We start from the raw sequence: 21,262 nt of genomic DNA on the forward strand, positions 1-21,262 counted from the left end.
ATTATAATGTTTAATTTGAAGTGTCTTGAATGTCTTCCTACTATTCTTCAAATTACAGTTTAATCGCCAATGGGAATGTTTCTGTGTAAAAAATTTTTTTTTTAATTTTTAAATTGTCAGGAAAAAGAAAAGCGATTGGACATTTAAAAAAGTAATTTTGCCCATTTAAACACTCGTAGTTAAATATCACAATTAAGACACCCTTTTGCTCTAATATATACACAAAGCAATATACAGTGTTAGTCTCAATGTCATCTGGTGTTGAACAAACATATCACTTTGTATATCTGTAGATTTCTTTCTTTCTTACTACTTTATTTTTTTTATTTTTTTGTGATTATCCGGTTTTTGACACAAAATAATTGTCATGCCATTTGTGTGTCTTGTTTTGGTTTCTTTAATGAGTGGTACCTTAATGTAAATTCTTCTAAACAGTCTAATTATTTTTGGTTCAAGTATCTTTTTTTTATTAAAATGAATAAAGAAACTAGAAAACAACATGTGATTATATTAATTTAAAATATTGTCTATACTGTGTCTTAAAAGAACATTTACACTTTGTTTTCAAAGAGTAAACAGATGTACTCATTGTCTAAAGTTTTAGAGGAACAGTAGTTTTAAGTTATGTGTATAAACTTGAAGACTATAACAACCAATAGACAGAAGTATTTTGCTGAAAGGCCTGAAAAATGTAAACTGGCTTGTGCACCTGACATGAGCATTGCTTTGACTAGCTGAGACTCTCACAAACAGAGGTCACGCGATGTGATTGTACCCAGATTAAAGTCATTGATGTGCCTCGTCTGAGAAATTATTTTTAACGGTCCGTTTTTGTAGTTATCTGCGATACTAGGTGAATATTTATTGAAGAAACGCCCACAGTATTTGAAAGGAGGGTGCAAGATTGAAGGGCGTGCGCGCCTCCGCCTGCTGAAGTCAGCCTATGCGCGTTCACGTGCCGTAGATTAGAAGCGAATGCGGCTCTGCAAGGAGGCAGACCCCGAGACTTCAGCCCCCCTTTTCAACTCGAAAATAACACTTATTTAGTTCCTTACCAGCGTCTTCTGAGGAATAACATTCAGTGCTGAATCTGTAGGGTAAGAACAGCTCATGTGTGTCTCTTTTTTCGGTTGTGTTAGATAAAAATCGCCTGTCGAAGTGTTGTAGCTGTAATTTTTGCGCCTCCGTTTCTCCGTGTCTCAAAATGGCGGACGCGGCCGTTGGAGAAATACTTCAGCTTGTTTTTTCTCCTTTAGTCGTGAATATGTCGACAGCACCACGGTTGTGTATTCTGTGAACGTTATCGCTATATACACGAAATGATGATCCCGCTCCGGTTTGTAGTTTTCGCGGTTCGTTAGTGGTGTAACCTAATGTTGTCGGCGACTCAACACGTCGTTTCATCAATGTCATGTTGAGCTAGCAACAGTTGGCTAACGCCCGTGTCAACACATACCTCTATTTAATCTTATGTACATGTTGTATTTAAGGCTGACCTTGCCGTGTGCAATTCCTTTTGGGTAAATACAAAAAAATAATAATTCAAATGGTCGTTTTGGCTGCATACCGGTTGAGAATAAGGTCAATGATGGTTGTGTTTCAAAACCTAGTGAACTTTCTACCTAGACAGCATATTTGGAGTAAGATATAATCGATAACTAGTAATCTGTTTAGTATTCAAACGAGCTTCAAAATAGTCAAACAACTTTGTTGATGATGGCTCGACCTGGACCGCATATTTGTTCGTTTACTTCAAGGTTATGAAACATAACAGAGGGTTTTGACAGTTATTAAGCTCGTTTGTATATAAAACATGATGTCATAAGGGACGACCTGAAGATTTGGACTCTGTGATGATCTGACATGATGTGTACTTTCATTGCAGTAAATGTGGGCTTCTTTCCAGCCCAACGATGTAGGCAGCAATTAATGCATTAATGTAATGACTGCTCACTGCATAACTAACAGCATCTTGCATGCAGATGTAAACATTTTGAAAAGGCAAGCGTGTGCATGTTGCTTATCAAGGTGTGAATGCTTTGAATAAATGTGGAACCTTGTGTGCTTTGGACGTTCTCTAATCGTTATGGTTTTAAGAGATTGTGCCAAGTTTGCTGTACACTTCCCTCTCTAGTTTGACAGGCTTCATGGATGGTTGCTGATGATTGCAAGCATGTTGTGGATTGGATTCACTGAACAGCATAATGCTGGTAACATTAAAGTCTCTTATGCCAAATTTACATTGCAAAGATGGCACGGAAGTGCATCCAAAGTGGCATTTAGGTGTCTTTACACAGACTCCGTAATGCTGCTTGGAGGTGGCTTAAATGGGTTCGCACACCAATTACAACTGCATACTTTGTCACTGGGAGCTAAGGTGTGTCTGAGCAGGCATAATTTAGTTTGGCTTTAATGCAGCATTTTAAGCAGGCATAGAGCAGTCAGCTGTGTAAAGATCCCTTAATTCTCATAAAGTCTGCATTTGTTTGATCAAAAAACAGTAAAGATGATGATGCAGGATAAAATACCAGCTTTCTATTTGAATATATTTTTAAAATGTACTTTATTCCTGTGTCGGCATAGTTGAATTTTCAGCAGTCACTTTAGAAATCCTTCTAATTTAGTGCGATGGTAATCATGGCAATTCCTTCAAGGGAATGAGAAAAGTGATTTTTAGTTCAAGCTACATTGGCCGGCTGTCTTTATCAGCTTGCACAATTCCACAAAGAAGGATGTTTCCTTTTGCCATCTGTCTTTAAACTAAAGAATCAACATTCGGTTCAGTTATATAGTCTAGGTCTTTGTTGAATATCTCTCATTATCTTTATACTGATAAACAAACAGTGAAGACCAGAATACAGCAGATGATGCTGGATTTCTTTGTTTTATTCTTTGTCTTAATCACATGCTCTCGTTTTAGTGCTCAGCGTTGGTCTTTTTATAGCATTAATGGATAATCACTACTGGACTGTTTTTGTCTCAGTTGTGTGGTTCAGCTGCACACAGTTGCTAGAGACCCCTTCAAACATTTGGCTGAAATAACGCAGGATAATTGTGTGTTTGTGGAGTTCCAACAGGCAGTCTGTGATGACTGGGATGGAGGTGGTGTGGCGAGTTTGGTTTGCTCACTGGACGTGTGTCTGCAGAGAAGAGGTCATAATGCATTTCATTGCCAATGGGGATCAGTAATGCTTTCACCATGGCAACTAAAAGCTCTGATGTTTGATGTGTTAAAATGTAGATTTCAAGATGGTGGATCAATAACATCTTGTCATTGTTTTTGATTCAACCTGTTTACATGCTTAAATGGCCAGGATTATATGTTACAGCTCAGATTGGTACAAAACGGTATATATACGAAAGCTATAAAATTGCAAGAGCTCATTACGCTCTTTGTGGCCTGAACTCGCTTTTTTGACCCTAATCTAATTTTCAAAGATTCCAGTTAGTGTTGAAGAAGTCCCATAGCACACTCTCATATTAAATTGTTAGTTGAAGCAACAAATATAGTGGCACTGGTAAATTGGGTCTGCTTGAATTGGATTCCCTCAGCAGCTGTTAATGTTTTGCATGGCAAAGACTGAAAGAGCTACATTACTGTCGTTATAGGTCCCATTTCAATAAAACCGTCAAAAGCAAAGAAGGAATGAGATGGAGGATAAAGAGCTCTTCTTGCTCTTTGCATATCATTCACATTCCTGGCATTGTTTCCTGCTGTCCTTGCTGTTGAAACATTCAGTTTAAAGGGGAAAAGAGGTCCGGTGCACATCACATGTAATGCTGCTGGGATTGGCAAGCCTACGGAGTAGGTCTGTGCAATATTGAAGAAAAATGTGATATGCAATTCTTTGTTAAAAATGCAATGCGATTTTGCTTAAAGTGTGAAAAATCAATTTAAATTATAATTTTAAAATGTAAAAACCAATTTGTTTATCATTCTGTCTTGGAAAAGAAAGAATCACTACAACTTATGAAAGTGACCAGCAGTGTTTTAGCAGTACATAGAGAGTAATGTCACAAATCAGAAAATTTCATTTTAACATCAATGTGAACATACAATAAAGAACAAATACACAATTTACAAGCATAGATAAAATAAATAGTGCTGCAACTAATGGTTATTTTGATAATCGATTAATCTGTCGATTATTTTTACGATTAATCGATTAATCTTTATGTACTTACTTTAGTTTTGCCCATTTTTCCCAATTAAATTATTAACATAGGGTCTTTATCATTCAACATAGACTTTTTAGAGATATTAACCATTTTGCATGGTCATATCCTCATCAAAAATATACCTGGAGTTTTGTTTTATTATGTGTTAGTAATCCTTTGTCAAACTCTTCTGCAATCAAAACACTGACCCATACTCTAGCAAATTTCACAAAGAGATTTCAAATAATGTTTTCACCATGGCAGTCCTTAGAGCTCCTAAAGTAGTTTAACATCACAAACAAAGCTTAAGGAATCTTTCAGAAAATATTTTCACGAAGAATAAGAATAAAACAGAATAAATTTGCAGTACATTGCATTTTATTATTTTTTTTCCTGTAAACACACAACTTATACCTGGGAAACAGCTTTATAGCTTATGCTGTGAAATTGTAAACAATCCTTCGAATAAAGTGCCAGTGGCATGAATGGAACTCACATTTTAAAGTAAAATCCATCAGAAGGTTGTCAAGAAAAAAAAAAAAAAATTGACACACACACAAAACCTGCTGTGTGAAAAAGAGCAGTGAATACTTAGAAAAAAAGTGCATTTCAAATACATTTACACATTTACCTCTCTCATTCAGTCACAATTAGGCTGCAAGACTGAATTATGAACTTGTAAATGACAAACTGATCACAGAACATGTTTGTAAATTAACATGTTGACCGTTAAAAAGCAATGTTATTAGCTTTTACGACTAAACATTTGCAAACAACATTGTACTGGAGAATCTGTACAAATAAAAGTCTTAAACGTACAGTATGGGATTTTTGGCCACCAGGGGTCACTCAATCAAAATAATAACATAAGACGTACTTTGATGTCGGGAAAGAGCGTTGGCTCATGGGAGTTGTTGTTCATTGGAACACGCGCTCTGTCACTCCCCACATTCCTCACTCATTTTAACTGAGGCCGGCGACACTGGATGCGTGGCGCAAGCGTCTCAGCTAGGGCTGGGATAAACGATTATTTTTTAAGCGATTATTCTAGCGATTATTTTTTCCGATGCATCGATTAATCTAACGATTAATTTTTACAGGCCGATTCGATTTCGATTATCTCCCCATTAACTGACTACTAACAATTTATACATGTTGATTTACATATCTGAATGAAAAAAACATGAATTCCTTAACATTGCAATATACGTTTATTGCTCTTAAAATTACAAAATAAAAGACTGACTAAGAATGCATTACTTTGCACTTGTATAGAGATAGCATTCAATAAAACCTTGAAGCCTTGAAAACACATAGCTTACTGAAACAAGCTTACTGAAAAAAAGTTCTTCTTTCAGATGAAAATAACAACAACTTGATGTCTAGCATTCAATAAAAGAGTTCACCCAAAATACTTGTTTAGAGCAATTGAAAGAATACAGTAACCAATGTAAACTTTAGGGCTTTAAGCTAATACAGAGAGTGCTTTTCCAAAAAAATAAAAAATAAAAATTAACAGTGGGAGCCAGCAGCCTGTCATGTAGAAAAAAAAAATCTCTGAATGCTCCACGTGAAACTTTGGCGTTACGCCCTTTTTCTATCGTGTCTAATGATTTTGGTTAATATGCACGAGGGAGAGAGAGAGAGAGAGAGAGAGAGAGAGAGAGAGAGAGCGAGCGAGCAAGACAGCGCTCGTGTAGTTTGAAGACTGTGAGTGCGCGAGCGTGCGTGAAACTTGGGTGTTTCACCCTTTTTCTATCGTGTTTAATGATTTTGATTAATATGCACGAGGGAGAGAGAGAGCAAGAAGCGCTCGTGTTGTTTGAAGACTATGAGTGCGCGCGCACAGCCGGGGCTCTCGCACGTACGCGCCCTGTCAGGCGCAGCAGTCATTCTATTATACATCACTCACCGATCAAATAAGGCTTTGACAGCCGCCAAAAAAAAAGATCAATGCAGAAAAACCCCTGGATTGGTTATATAACGTTGGACAGAATGTTGATCCGGCCATCGCGTATATTCAGCGCACATAAGGTAAACGTTTTGCAAACTTTTTTAGAGAAATAAAAACAGGTCGACAAATCGATGCGCATATTTTGCGTCGACGTCATCGATGACCTCGACGCGTTGTCCTAGCCCTAGTCTCAGCTGCGTGGCGTGTCAGTTTTTAATTCGGCTCCCATGTAAATAGGTTAGAGCTTGCAGACTGCCTGCGTGAGACGCGCATCTCAGGCGCGGCTCGAGCCACGCAGAAAACGCGTGCATGCTAGAAATAAAACCGACGCCTATTTTTCACGCGACACGCGCACGTGTTGGAAGCGTTTCCAGGCAAAATATAATAGAAAAATATGTTTATGTAATTTTGTACACAAATACATATTAATTCATGACATTTTGATGTTTGAAAGTCTATAGGTTGACAAATTCAGATATAAATGTAATTTAAATAAATAAATAATTATCGATTTTCAAATATTGCACCTGTGAAACATAGTCGATTTTGCCGTCAATACTGTTGACGGTGTCCTTTATCAGTAGGCTTTATATTTATGCTCAACATGAAGTATAGATATTGTTGTCATGAAGACAAGAGCCTGGTCTGTCAGCGGTCTCCCTCTGTGTCACCTACAGCAGCAGCAGCGCGCCGCGCCACGTCAGGCACGGTTCTGGTGTGTAAAGACACAGAAAATGCGAGGCAGCCGCCAGGCTTCTGGCACCATAGATTGTATAAAAACAGTCTGGCACGCAGCAGAGGCGCCATGCAGCCAGTGTGTCACCGGCCTTAGTATTTTGACAATCACGTATTTTCGAACGGAGAGATATATGAATTATCAGATCCCTATCAAATCAATATTCCATCTAGCTAGTAGTAATACATGTTAAAAAAAACACAGTTGCCTTTCGTTAATAATTATAATTATGTTTATACTATGATATCGAACAAGATAGTGAACTGCATTTGAAGCTACTTTATCCAGCTAGATATAGAACATATGTAGATTTACATTATACTCTACATGAGAGCTAGTCCATCTGCGTTTTACACAAGACATCATCGTTTCACAAAATATACGGATAGATATAGTTAGCTGAATGGATGCATACCTGTTTATTAGAATGCAAGCATTTCTCTGTAGTTTCAGCTTGTCACGAAGCTCTCTCTATCTTGGAAATGCAACTCCAATATTTACCCGTGTCTTGTTTCTTCTCTTGTCCCAAAACCTTCTCAGGTCATTTATTTCACCCGTACGTTTGCGCTTCACAGAACGTGCAGGCAAAGCATAATCATGATCCATAACTAAGTTATTGATTGAGGTATAAATACGAATATAAACAATATAAATATAAAATATAATAGTCTCGATCAAGGCTAGCTCCTACTTTTTCTTCTTTGTCTCGTCTTTGCTTCTGTTCACCTTTGTATTTGGCGGTTCCGCAGGAAGTTAGAAACGTGCCGTGTCTTCTAATTAAACTATAATTTTCTCCGGATTTGAAAGTTCATGGAAACTGTTGGGATAATGTAAGTACACAACTAAAAAATATATATAACATAGATATAGTGATATCTGCTATTTTTAAAGCAGAAAAATTACATATTGCGGCTTTAACAGTTTAGTAGTGCAGAGTTTACAGGTTACTCTTCTTTTTTTGAAGGCTCAAAGTAAAGTTCTCCCACACTTTGGATGACTTCGTTCGATTAGTTTTATCTTCTGCTTTTTTCTTTTTCTTTCTCAAGCTTACTCCACTGCCGTCTGTCTCCACCATCTAGCTGAATGCTGCAGACGCAGTTCGGGAAGCACGTGATATAAAACGAGGCCAGCTATTGGCTATTCGCTACTTCTCCTGCTGTGCTGGCTGATTGAAACGTGCGGTGGCTCATTACTGCCACACTTCGGTCATCACAGATTTAAAATATGCACAAAATGAGCCGCTTAGGGCAAATAAAAGTTGTTTAGCAACTAATCGATGACTAAATTAGTTGACAACTATTTTAATCGATTTTAATCAATTAAATCGATTAGTTGTTTTAGCTCTAAAAATAAACAGTAGTATTCAGGTACAGAAATGTAGTAATTAAGTGTAAAATAACACTGCTTTTTGTTCACTGTTTGAATTAACTTTAAAATAATTATTCTTTGTTATAGCTGTTTTTTTTTGTTTGATTAACATTAGTGACATATTCAGCAGCACATATTTATAGGCTGCTGTGCCTTTAAATCTGGATCCAGTATAATGATACACATCCAATTACTATTTTTGTTTGAAAACTACATATAAAATAGATATCAAAATAAATAGTTAACTGCAGTTTGACTAAAATAATGACTAAAAGTAATGATTAAAAGTTGACAAAAATGTTATGACTTTTTGTCGACTAAAACTAGGCTAAAACTGAAACTATGTCTCAAATGTGACAAAGACTATTAAGCATTTTCGTCTCAAGATAAAGACTAAGACTAGATCATGCCTGTCAAAATTAATATAGTGTGTATGTGTCTGTTCAAACCATAGACTCGCAGGAGATGTGAAAGCTGAATCAACTCAAGTGTGTGTGGGTGTGGGCGGGCTTTGCACGTGTGTGGCAGAACTGAAGATACGCTGTGTGAGATACACCTGAAGCGTGTGCACAAGATGCGAGTCAGACAGCAAGACGAGATCGCAAAGATTGCACAACTTTTTAACGTCAAGCAATTCTCTGCTATATGCGTCAAACTAAAACTTTGACCTTTAGCAACATTTTGATTTAAGTAGCATATTATTAAAATGATTCAGATATGGCACGCCATTGCAATATGCATATCGCAATATTTACATTTGCGATATTTCGATAATTTAGATATATCGTGCAGCCCTACTACTGAGGATGTCATGACATGGTCGTTTAAATTCTGCTTCTCTGTATTTTTCAGTGATTATCTAAACCATTGTAATTACAGGCCTGTAGGGTTGTGCCAATAGACGATAGTATCGTGTATCGATGGTAGTCAGAGATATCACCTGTGGATTTCTTTGATGATAGCAAGACGATTATTATTATTATCAGGCTAATAATACTATTAGGTCTGCAAGATTAATCAAATGTGATTGTCATGCGCATCTTGTCATTAAAGCCGGTTTTGTGATTAGTAGTAAATCTCCATCACGTGCAGCATTTAGCCTACTACACTGAGCCATAGTTCACTGACAAGGTATGCAAAACCTCGTTCATAATGCGATTATAAAATTATTCTGCGATTTTTATGCGTTTTAAATAAATCCTTCTGTGAGATTTAGATCTTTGTTTCAGTTGTTTCTGTGATTTACTGAAATATAATTACAAGCACTTCATACGTTTCAAAGGCTTTTATCGACAATTACATGACATTTATGCAAAGAGTCAGTATTTGCAGTGTTGGCCCTTCTTTTTCAGGACCTCTGCAATTCGACTGTGCATGCTCTCAATCAACTTCTGGGCCAAATCCTGACTGATAGCAACCCATTCTTTCATAATCACTTCTTGGAGTTTGTCAGAATTAGTGGGTTTTTGTTTGTCCACCCGCCTCTTGAGGATTGACCACAAGTTCTCAATGGGATTAAGATCTGGGAAGTTTCCAGGCCATGGACCCAATTTCAACATTCTGGTCCCCGAGCCACTTGGTTATCACTTTTGCCTTATGGCACAGTGCTCCATCTTGCTGGAAAATGCATTGTTCTTCACCAAACTGTTGTTGGATTGTTGGAAGAAGTTGCTGTCGGAGGGTGTTTTGGTACCATTCTTTATTCATGGCTGTGTTTTTGGGCAGAATTGTGAGTGAGCCCACTCCCTTGGATGAGAAGCAACCCCACACATGAATGGTGTCAGGATGCTTTACTGTTGGCATGACACAGGACTGATGGTAGCGCTCACCTTTTCTTCTCCAGACAAGCCTTTTTCCAGATGCCCCAAACAATTGGAAAGGGGCTTCATCGGAGAATATGACTTTGCCCCAGTCCTCAGCAGTCCATTCACTATACTTTCTGCAGAAGATCAATCTGTTCCTGATGTTTTTTTTGGAGAGAAGTGGCTTCTTTGCTGCCCTTCTTGACACCAGGCCATCTTCCAGAAGTCTTGGCCTCACTGTGCGTGCAGATGTGCTCACACCTGCCTGCTGCCATTCCTGAGCAAGCTCTGCACTGGTGGCACTCCGATCCCGCAGCTGAATCCTTTTTAGGAGACAATCCTGGCTAGGGCTGAAACGATTCCTCGAGTAACTCGATTACAAAAAATGATCGAGGCAAATTCCTCTGCCTCAAAGCCTCTTTTAATTTATTTTAAATCTCACGTCAGGTTCTTTCGCAATTATTTTTTTTTTATGTGGCACAACGCGTTTACGTCACCCACAAAGCGGAAGGAGACACAAGCGCTGAGTCTGAAATCTCATACTGCAAGGAGTCAGCAGTGTTTTGATTTGAGGGCGCGGGCAAACGTAAAGAGAACGTTGTGGCATATGTCCATTGCAAGATAGAGCTGGCATACCACAACTAGGGCCCTATGATTTCCGCGATGCAGAAAATGTGGAGGGAATCGCGGAATCCAGTCATAAAAAAGGAATTTACAGTTTAACGCGGAATGGCACGGAATTTGCCAAATTTTGAATGAATTAATCAAAAATAGGTCATTGCACTTACATCAAATCACGATATGGACTAACATTTGTAAATATTAAGCCGGAACAATCTGTTTAAATATGAATCATGCATGTTTTGTGTGTCTGTGTTAATGAATGGAACAGAAGTGCGACTTCCTTTATCAACACACACTGAAGCGCGCGTGACGCTCCGGTGATTTCAGCATCTGCTGTCTCAGTAAATAAGACGTGAACACATGAACCACATCTCCGGAACTTCTCTGACAGTCACTTCATGAGCATTTGATCATTTGATTTGAGTAAAACTAGCGTCACATCACATACATAGAACTGTAAAGGTACGTCAACCCGTCAAAATAAAAGTCCGGTTAAAGACTATTGTTCAGCAGAATGTACATAGCTTACTACAAAAAAAAAAAAAATCAAAACCTCTTTTTTAAGGTTTAATCACACAACATTTCTTCCATGTTTTTTTATAGTAAATCCCCTTTGTTTACCAAAAAGTTAAGTTAATTTTCAATAATTAAAAGATAAATTAATGTTTTATGTGTTTAATGTGCATCTCAGGAAATGCTTTATTTAAAACCCCAACTGAATGGCACTTAAATGCACTTAATTCATCTGTCAACTTTATTGTCATTGTACTAGGGCTGGGACAACGCGTCGAGGTCATCGATGACGTCGACGCAAAAAATACGTCGACGCAAAATATGCGCATCGATTCGTCGACCTGTTTTTATTTCTCTAAAAAACGTTTGCAAAACGTTAAACCTTATGTGCGCTGAATACACGCGATGGCCGGATCAACATTCTGTCCAACGTTATATAACCAATCCAGGGGTTTTTCTGCATTGATCTTTTTTTTTGGCGGTTGTCAAAGCCTTATATGATCGGTGAGTGATGTAGAATAGAATGACTGCTGCGCCTGACAGGGCGCGTACGAGAGAGAGCCCCGCTGCGCGCGCGCAGTCTTCAAACAACACGAGCGCTTCTTGCTCTCTCTCTCCCTCGTGCATATGAATCAAAATCATTAAACACGATAGAAAAACTCCAAACTTTCACGCGCTCTCGCGCACTCACAGTCTTCAAACTACACGAGCGCTGTCTTGCTCTCTCTCTCTCGCGCCCTCTCTCTCCCTCCCTCATTAGACACGATAGAAAAAGGGCGGAACGCGGAGCGTTTCACGTGGAGCATTCAGAGATTTTTTTTTTCTCCATGACAGGCTGCTGGCTCCCACTGTTAATTTTTTTTTTTTTTTTGAAAAGCACTCTGTATTAGCTTAAAGCCCTCAAGTTTACATTGGTTACTGTATTCTTTCAATTGCTCTAAACTAGTATTTTGGGTGACCTTTTTTATTGAATGCTAGACATCAAGTTGTTGTTATTTTCATCTGAAAGAAGAACTTTTTTTCAGTAAGCTTGTTTCAGTAAGCTATGTGTTTTGAAGGCTTCAAGGTTTTATTGAATGCTATCTCTATACAAGTGCAAAGTAATGCATTCTTAGTCAGTCTTTTATTTTGTAATTTTAAGCGCAATAAACGTATATTGCAATGTTAAGGAATTCATGTTTTTTTCATTCAGATATGTAAATCAACATGTATAAATTGTTAGTAGTCAGTTAATGGGGAGATAATCGAAATCGAATCGGTCCGGGAAAAATTAATCGTTAGATTAATCGACGCATCGAGAAAATAATCGCTAGATTAATCGTTTAAAAAAATAATCGTTTATCCCAGCCCTACATTGTACAAGTACAGACAGAGAAACAAAGGGTAATAATTAAATGTTTATTTTGATGTATGCATTGCATTCTATGCATTTAAAAAAATAAAAAATTTCCCAAAAAAAAAGGAAACTTAGTTGTTCATTTTAAGAGACCCAGGAGTCTTATTTTCTCTTGCATAATTAATATTGCACTTTAATTAAGCAAAAACACATTTTATCCGATTACTCGATTAATCGATAGAATTTTTGGTAGAATACTCGATTACTAAAATATTCGATAGCTACAGCCCTAATCCTGGCGCTTGCTGGACTTTCTTGGACGCCCTGAAGCCTTCTTTACAAGAATTGAACCTCTTTCCTTGAAGTTCTTGATGATCCTATAAATTGTTGATTTAGGTGCAATCTTAGTAGCCACAATATCCTTGCCTGTGAAGCCATTTTTATGCAACGCAATGATGGCTGCACGCATTTCTTTGCAGGTCACCATGGTTAACAATGGAAGAACAATGATTTCAAGAATCACGCTCCTTTTAACATGTCAAGTCTGCCATTCTAACCCAATCAGCCTGACATAATGATCTCCAGCCTTGTGCTCGTCAACATTCTCACCTGAGTTAACAAGACAATTACTGAACTGATCTCAGCAGGTCCTTTAATGACAGCAATGAAATGCAGTGGAAAGGTTTTTTTGGGATTAAGTTAATTTTCATGGCAAAGAAGGACTATGCTATTACTCTGATCACTCTTCATAACATTCTGGAGTATATGCAAATTGCTATTATAAAAACTTAAGCAGCAACTTTTCCAATTTCCAATATTTATGTAACTCTCAAAACTTTTTGCCACTACTGTATATTTTCATAGTCGTGTGTTTATTAGTGACGTTGAATCAATGAAAGCAGTTAAAGCTTCTATTCATTCAGCTTAGTGCTGGGCTGTATACCGGTTCATACCGAAAACCGGTGTATATTTTCGTTACGATTAATTTTTAATATACCACCATACCAATGTATTTAATTACTCAACGTTCGGAATGAACGTTATGCTTCGAACTGTTTCAGACGGACCCTTTACAATGTTGCACTTCTAAGCAGCGACTGCGAGTTGTGGTGAGGATCAACACAGTAGTGCTCTGGTTAGGGGTGGGCGATATCTCGATATTTAAAATATATCGAGATATTTTTTAAACACGATATGGATTTTGACATATCGTATATATCGATATATTGTTTAGATTTAATTCTGATTCTGCCACTTTGCTTGTTTGTCTTCTCTGTGCTGTGCTCGCCCCCCGCCTCCTTGATTTTGTTCCCCCTCCCCTCGCGTGCTATCTCATAAACATGGCGGCGTCCGCTACCCACCCGGAGGCTGCAGAACTAGTATTAAAAAAAGACAACTGGCTCCATTATATGGAGATACATCGGTTTTAAGGCGTCGGGCGAACAGCAGGCAGATGTCTACTGTAGGGTCCTATGATTTCCGCGATGCAGAAAACACGGACGGAATCGCGGAATCCAGTCATAAAAACGGAATTTACAGTATAACGTGGAATGTCACGAAATTTGTCAAATTTTAAATGAATTATCAAAAGTAGGTCATTGCACTCACAACAAATCGCGATATGGACTAATATCTACAAATATTAAGCCGGAAAAGTCTATTTAAATATGAATCTTGCATTTTCTGCCTGTCTGTGTTAATGAATGGTGCAGAAGCGCGTCTTTGTTTTATAACACACCCGGAAGCGCGCGTGACGCTCCGGTGAATTCAGCTTCTGTCCTCTCACTAAATAAAGACGTGAACACATGAACAACATTTCCAGAACTGCACTGAGAGTCACTTCATGAGCATCTGGCCGTTTGATTTGAGTAAAACTAGCATCATATCACATCATAGACTGTAGTATCACATGCACAGAACTGTTAAGGTAAACCCGTCAAAATAAAAGTATTTGCCAGAAATCTATTAGTAGCCTATTTTTAAGCAGAATGTAGAAAGCCTACTACTATTAAAATGAAACGAACATAATTTAAGGAATAATCACACAACATTTCTTCCATGTATTATTTTGAATAGTGAATCCCCTTTGTTTACCAAAAAATAAAGTTTGCTTCATTTTCAATAATTAAAAGATAAATTAATGTTTTTTGTCTTTATTTGATAACCAGAAAAATGTGAATGCACAGAATTTCAGAGGGGAAAAAACATTTCACATAAGGCTATTTTAAATGTAACAAATTAAGTTCTTTTTATGCATTTAAATAATTACACTTGCTTAAACACAGAATTAGGTCACAATAAAACATATGGTGAAGAAAAAAATAAAACTTTTCATAGGGCCCTAAACATGTAATATTTGGCATATTTGTTTTTACAGTAGCTTTTGGGGGGTTATTTTTCCTGTAAAGATACCGAGATATATATCGTATATCGAGATATAGCAAAATATATCGAGAGATATTTTTTGCTCCATATCGCCCAGCCCTAGCTCTGGTGTTACGTTATAACACCCGTTTCACACAAACTCCGTCTGCAGTGCGTATTGCGTTTTTTTTTTTTTTTTAACCACCCATGTTGATGGATTCCAGCGTTCATACTGCACAAGGTTGCGGTCCGTCCGTGCGTTCAAGGAGCGGTGCGTCTGCAGCAGTGCAGCGATCGGTTACGTACAGCGTCTATTTTTGCTGTGCTGCAGGCGCTGAATAAAAGTGAAAGCGCATTGTTCGCGGTAAAATGAACATGGATTGACACGGAAATGCAGTCATTTCACAATAAATGTATACTAATTAAAACTATTTCACACGCAACACATGGGTTTTTGGCTAGGTTTAAAACAAGAAAAAGTGCACTTTTAGATAAACAAGGAAAACAATATATATATTCACTTTTATGGAGGCAGAAAAACAAAGTTCATTAAGACCCGTGGGATTGCTTGTGATAAAGATTTAAATGCAAAAGGCACGAGACTGTTTCTGTCGGTGGTGTTTTAATTTTCAATATTTTAACAAGAAAAGTAGGCTAATTACTGTTTAAATGTTTTGCCGCTTGCTTGAGCAGCTTATTATACAAACCTATAAGTAAAATGCATGAATAATGCGTTGTTTACATTTGAGTTTAAACTAATGTGTATAACTATGAAAGATTGTTACCATTCTGTGATTAAAAGACTCACAATGCTGGGAATTTTTTTTTTTTTTTAATAAATATTTATAAAATATTTTTTATAAATATTTTTTAAAAATATATAACTGTATAAATATTTAACCATTATAAGGTTAAATATTTTTTTTTTTACATGATATGAAATCAAAACAATGAACAAATGTTGTGTTTGTGGGCTAAACAGACGCGGATCAGTAGCGGACTGCAAACACGTCCTGTGTGAAAGCACAATGAGTCCGTGCTGCGGACTGCATTTGCACTGCAGACTGAGTATGTGTGAAACGGGCATTACAGGGAAGATGGATGCTGCAGAACTAGTAGAACATGACACAGAAGAACTTGTGCCAAAAAGAGGAACCATTTTATGCAGGTGCTGTCGGACTAAAACGTCTTGGAATATCAACCAGCAGAAAATGCATTGTAGACCTGATTACACATAAAACAAAACAAAAAAACATCATAAACCGGGAAAACGGCATAATTTAGAAAAAAACCGTGATATAAATTTTTGTTCAAACCACCCAGGACTAACTCAGCTATATGGATTTCTGGATGTCTTCTGTGTGTTGTATTTGGAATTTCCGCCTAAAAGCGCACTCTAGCTTTCGGATGGAGATTTACTACTGATCAGGCCATCGTTAAAAATATTTTGGTTTGCAGTAGAGCTGAAACAACGAATCGATTTAATCGATTAAAATCGATTATTAAAATAGTTGTCAACTAATTTAGTCATCGATTCGTTGCTAAATAACTTTTATTTGCCGTAAGCGGGTCATTTCGTGCATATTTCAAATCTGCGGTGACCAAAGTGTGGCAGTAATGAGCCACCGGAGGTTTTACTCAGCCAGTACAACAGGAGAAGTAGCGAATAGCCAATAGATGGCCTTGTTTTATGTCACGTGCTTCCCGAACAGCGTCTCTGCAGCCATGTCTGCAGCATTCAGCGTGATGTGGGAGTACTTTACATTGAGCCTTTAAAAAAGAAGAGTAACCTGTAAACTCTGCACTACTGCACTGTTTAAGGGGACGTTCACATATCGCGTCTTTTGCGCTCTCAAGTTCGTTATTTCCAACACCGCACCGCATCGAGTTAAAAACATTTCAACTTTTCAGAATGCAGCAACCGCACCGCGGGTCATGTGAATTAGAACTAGAACTAACCAATCAGCTTCATCCTTTCCCGTAACAACGTTAAAAGCTCAGTCAAGATGAAAGGAACAGCTGATCATAGTTGTATATGGATTTCCATTTTGAAATAAATTTAGTAGCAGAGCTACTGCAAGCGATTTTTTGAGCTGCAAATCCATTTATCCTTTGCTGAAATTTCCGCTTCTTCAAGGAGAGAGCACGTCATGGTTGCTTAGCAAAGGCAGACGCCTCAGGGGCGCTTCTGCGCGAGCGCTTTGGAAAGAAGGAGAAAGCGGTGCGCCTAGCGTTTTCCACGCGTTTTTAGGCGCGATTTGTGAACGGCCCCTAAGACTTTCATTTGTGCAGATTCTCCAGTACAATGTTGTTTGCAAATGTTTAGTCGTAAAAGCTGATAACATTGCTTTTTAACAGTTAACATTTAAAGCTTTACAAACATGTTCTGTGATCAGTTTGTCGTTTACCAGTTCAAAATTCAGTCGTGCAGCCTAATTATGACTGAATGAGAGAGGTAAATGTAGATATTTGAAATGCACTTTTTTTCTAAGTATTATTCACTGCTCTTTTTCACACAGCAGGTTTTTTGTGTGTGTCCTATTTTTTTTTCTGGACAACCTTCTGATGGATTTTACTTTAAATTGTGAGTTCCATTCAGGTTTCATGCCATTGGCACTTTTTTTGAAGGATTGTTTACAATTTCACAGCAAAAGCTATAAAGCTTTTTCCCAGTAAATAATAAAATACAATGCACTGCAATTTTATTCTGTTTTATCCTTATTCTTCGTGAAAATATGTTCTGAAAGATTCCTTAATAAGCTTTGTTCGGGATGTTAAACTACTTTAGGAGCTCTAAGGACTGCCATGGTGAAAACATTATTTGAAATCTCCTTGTGAAATTTGCTAGAGTATGGGTCAGTGTTCTGATTGCAGAAGAGTTCGACAAAGGATTACTAACACAATAAAACAACTCCAGGTATATTTTTGATGAGGATATGACAGTGCAAAATGGTTAAAATCTCTTAAATCTATGCTGAATGATAAAGACCATTTATTAATAATTTACTTGGGGAAAAAATGGGAAAAACTAAAATATAAGTACATAAACCGATTAATCGATTAATCGTAAAAATAATCGACAGATTAATCGATTATCAAAATAATCGTTAGTTGCAGCCCTAGTTTGCAGTAACAGTAATTTAAAAAAAAGTTGGTAGGTCGGTCTATATATTTTTTTTTTCAAGTTTCAATGTAAAAAAAAAAAAAGTAAATTTTTGTGATGGTGATAACGATGGTATGAAAATTAGCATATTGTGACGTCACATACTGGGTCTTCAACCCGTGCTTACTGCAGGCTTCAACATGGCTGTGTTTACGATTAAATTTCAACAACAAAAAAAAAAAGAATATTATAATATTTGAATATAATATTTTAGAATATTCGTCGAATTTAAAATAAAAATCCACATTCGAATGCGCATATGAATTTTAGGTGTGCTTTAAGGAAGCTGCCTTATGAGCCCCGGTACATGTTCCATTTCATCTCGCCACGCACAGCTGTGTCTACACAACTTTCAAAGGCAGACGAACTTGACACACAGTATCTGCTTTCTCATCTTTCACCTCGTGTATGCGCACGAGATGCGATGACAATATATGTCATTGCATTATAAGGTTATGTTAGCCTATCCAGTTGAAGCCACTTAAAAAAAAAAAAAAAAAAAAAATCAATGTGGAGAAGATCTTGTTTACATAAAAACTGAAACCAAGCCGTTCACACAGAACGCATATTTCGCGCATCTCATGTTTTTAAATGAAAAAAATGTATCCTTTGTGACTGGTTTTCCGCCCTTTTTATTTATTTAACAATGTAGGCATACATGATGCTGTTTTGTTTATAGTTCTTTAAGCAACTTAATTAGTAATAATTGGTTCATAAACATTATTTTAAATATTGTTTTTTTCACAGTCATGTATTCTAATGCTTTGAATAAACATGCAGTATAATATTTTGCTCGATGCGCTATCTTGAGCCTCAGAAGAGAAGCAAAAAGCTTTTCTTCACCCTAACTGAAATTATGCATTTAAAATTCGAATACAATCCGAATTTTGATCATATTTAAGTAAAAAATTTGAATTTAGTTTTTTCAGCTATTTTGACAGCCCTAGGCAATTCAAGCCCGAAACTGTATGATACTGAATACAGGCTGAATTCACATTTCTGTTGTAAAAAGAGAAACATTGTGCAGAAGTATTATTTGCTGTTATGCATGTTTGTCCGAAGCTGCAGTTGCTGTGTGACACCTGTTCAAAAAAAAAAAAAAAAAAAAACCTGGACGTGCTCCGAGAAAAGGTCGTTAAAATCATTTTCTTATTTTCGTTTTCAAAACTTGTGTTGGTTGATTCATGCTTGATTCGTGCAATAGATTTTCGAACATAAAGTGACAGTCGACACGGATGTATTCTGGTGTCCGAACCCGTATGACTTTGAACAGTGACCGCGAACATTTAGTTTACTGCAAACGCAGCCATCATTACCAAGCGAGCGTCAAGGGTTTTTTTTTTTAATTAAAGAAGATAGCCTTCATTTGTATGTTGGCCAAGGCAATTTATATATTTACAATACTTAAATATAATTAATAGTATTTTATTGCGTTTGTATTAGTTGTTTGAAGAGTAAAAAAATAATTGGTCGGTCTTAACGCAAATTTACAATCGGCAAGTCGGTCGGAAAAATAAAAAAATAGAGTCGGTGCTAAATTGACAGGGTCGGTCGGGTTACGGCAAACAAGAATATTTTTAAGGATGGCCTCACAGAACCGTGCTTCCCTGACAAGATACGCATGACAATTGCATTTTTTTTGCAATTTAATTTCATTTAATCATGCACCCCGTAATTACTATCTAATTAATATTAAGGCCTATTTGTTCAATCATATATCTTTTTCCGCATTTTTACAGTGTTCCATTGAATTTGTGAATCATGCAATGGCCTATCAGAGGCGTTCAGTCATGAGTCATTGCTGAAACACTGGAGTTTTGTTGTTCGCTGACTGAATTCTGCTCTCTCGCAAATTCACTCCTCATTAACAACAAAGTGCAGATGTACATGCGATGTAATTAAAATGGGTTTAACCATCATTACGTGTAGATAGCTTCACTGATTATAACAGGAGTGTTTTTTAAAGTGCATAAACTTGTGATAGACTGAAGTCTTTTTGATAATGTAAATGTTCTCATAATGGCTGTTTGAATAACTGAGGAAATGTAAGCATTATAATTAGTAACTTAGAATGTTTCTGTTAAATTATCATGGTAAATACAAATTCAGTCATATTAAAAATATTTCATGACATGAGATTCTAACATTAGGCTGCTTTTAGCCTTACCCTGTAAATAATTAAGCGAATTAGCATGATATTGTGTATCAGTGATCTCACAGGCTGATGATAGGATGATATGACCATGGAGCAGATCGCCCAACACTACAGGCCTGTCAGCCTATCAGACCCTCTCTAGTTGTTCATAGTTCAAGTGGTGCTCATGATCTGGCAATTTACAGATAAACGTCTCAACCAGCAGGTCAATGGCTGATAAAGATTGTTCTTTGATTCTTATTGATAATATTTGGTTTGAAAGCATGTTTACTCACTTAACCATAGTTTTTTAGTCTCCTTGTCCTGTGGCTCAGCTCTGAACCTGTCGGATTTATGTGTGGGTAAATATGTGGAGTGTTCAGAGCTTGGTTGAGGAATGAAGTATGCTTACCTCTCGTTCTTCATGAGTAGTGCCCTAGACCTCTATAACAAGATGCAGGTCTCTATAATGCAGCGTTCACACCAAACGCGAATAGTGTCAAATTTGCATCTAGTTTGCCGCTTGAACATTTTGAATGCATTCGCGCGTCTAGAGTGAAATCCGCTTCTTGTGGGAGGGGCAAGTGCTAGGCGGTTGTCTTTTTGCAAGATGGCTGATGTTGATCGAGCATTCGGGGCTTTTCCACTTTTTCCTGCACACGTCCTCTTAATAAACACATTATCTTGTTAGCGAAAAGTAGCTGTAGGTTATATTGGGGGAAATAGTAAAAACGGCGGGAAGGCAGCGGGTCGATAAACGTGTACGTGAATCAGAAGTTAAATGTGTATTTACAACACACTCTTCCAAGCGAGGTCCTTTTTATTCCTGAAATATGAACTTGTGTATGATACTTGTGTCATATAGCTCCGGTTGGCTGCTCACTGACAACATCAGTCGTTCCTCCATGTTGAATGAGTGACTCCTGAGCAGGCTCCTGATTGGTTAACGCGGCGCGAATTGACGGCAAAGTTCAAATTTTTCAACTCGGGCGTCAGATGCGATTTTGCGTCAAAAACGGGTAAATGCACAAAAGTACCATTTGCGCCAGACGCTCAAGTTGGCTTTAGTACTATTGTATTATGTCCTCTCTCTCTAGCCTATATAGTATT

The 21,262-nt window shown here is 37.4% G+C and overlaps 1 protein-coding gene across 1 annotated transcript in view; it reads left to right on the forward strand.

Annotated features, from left to right (window-relative positions):
* The first annotated feature begins 923 nt into the window (after nt 1-923).
* LOC132122707 (lissencephaly-1 homolog A-like) overlaps nt 924-21,262 on the forward strand; it is a 52,592-nt gene continuing 32,253 nt past the window's right edge. Inside the window, exon 1 of the mRNA XM_059533049.1 lies at nt 924-1,097. The gene's annotated coding sequence lies outside the window, so the exon portion shown is untranslated. The remainder of the gene's footprint in view (nt 1,098-21,262) is intronic.

This window comes from Carassius carassius, chromosome 41 (genome assembly GCF_963082965.1).
Source record: "Carassius carassius chromosome 41, fCarCar2.1, whole genome shotgun sequence".
In the NCBI taxonomy this organism is placed as follows: domain Eukaryota; kingdom Metazoa; phylum Chordata; class Actinopteri; order Cypriniformes; family Cyprinidae; genus Carassius; species Carassius carassius.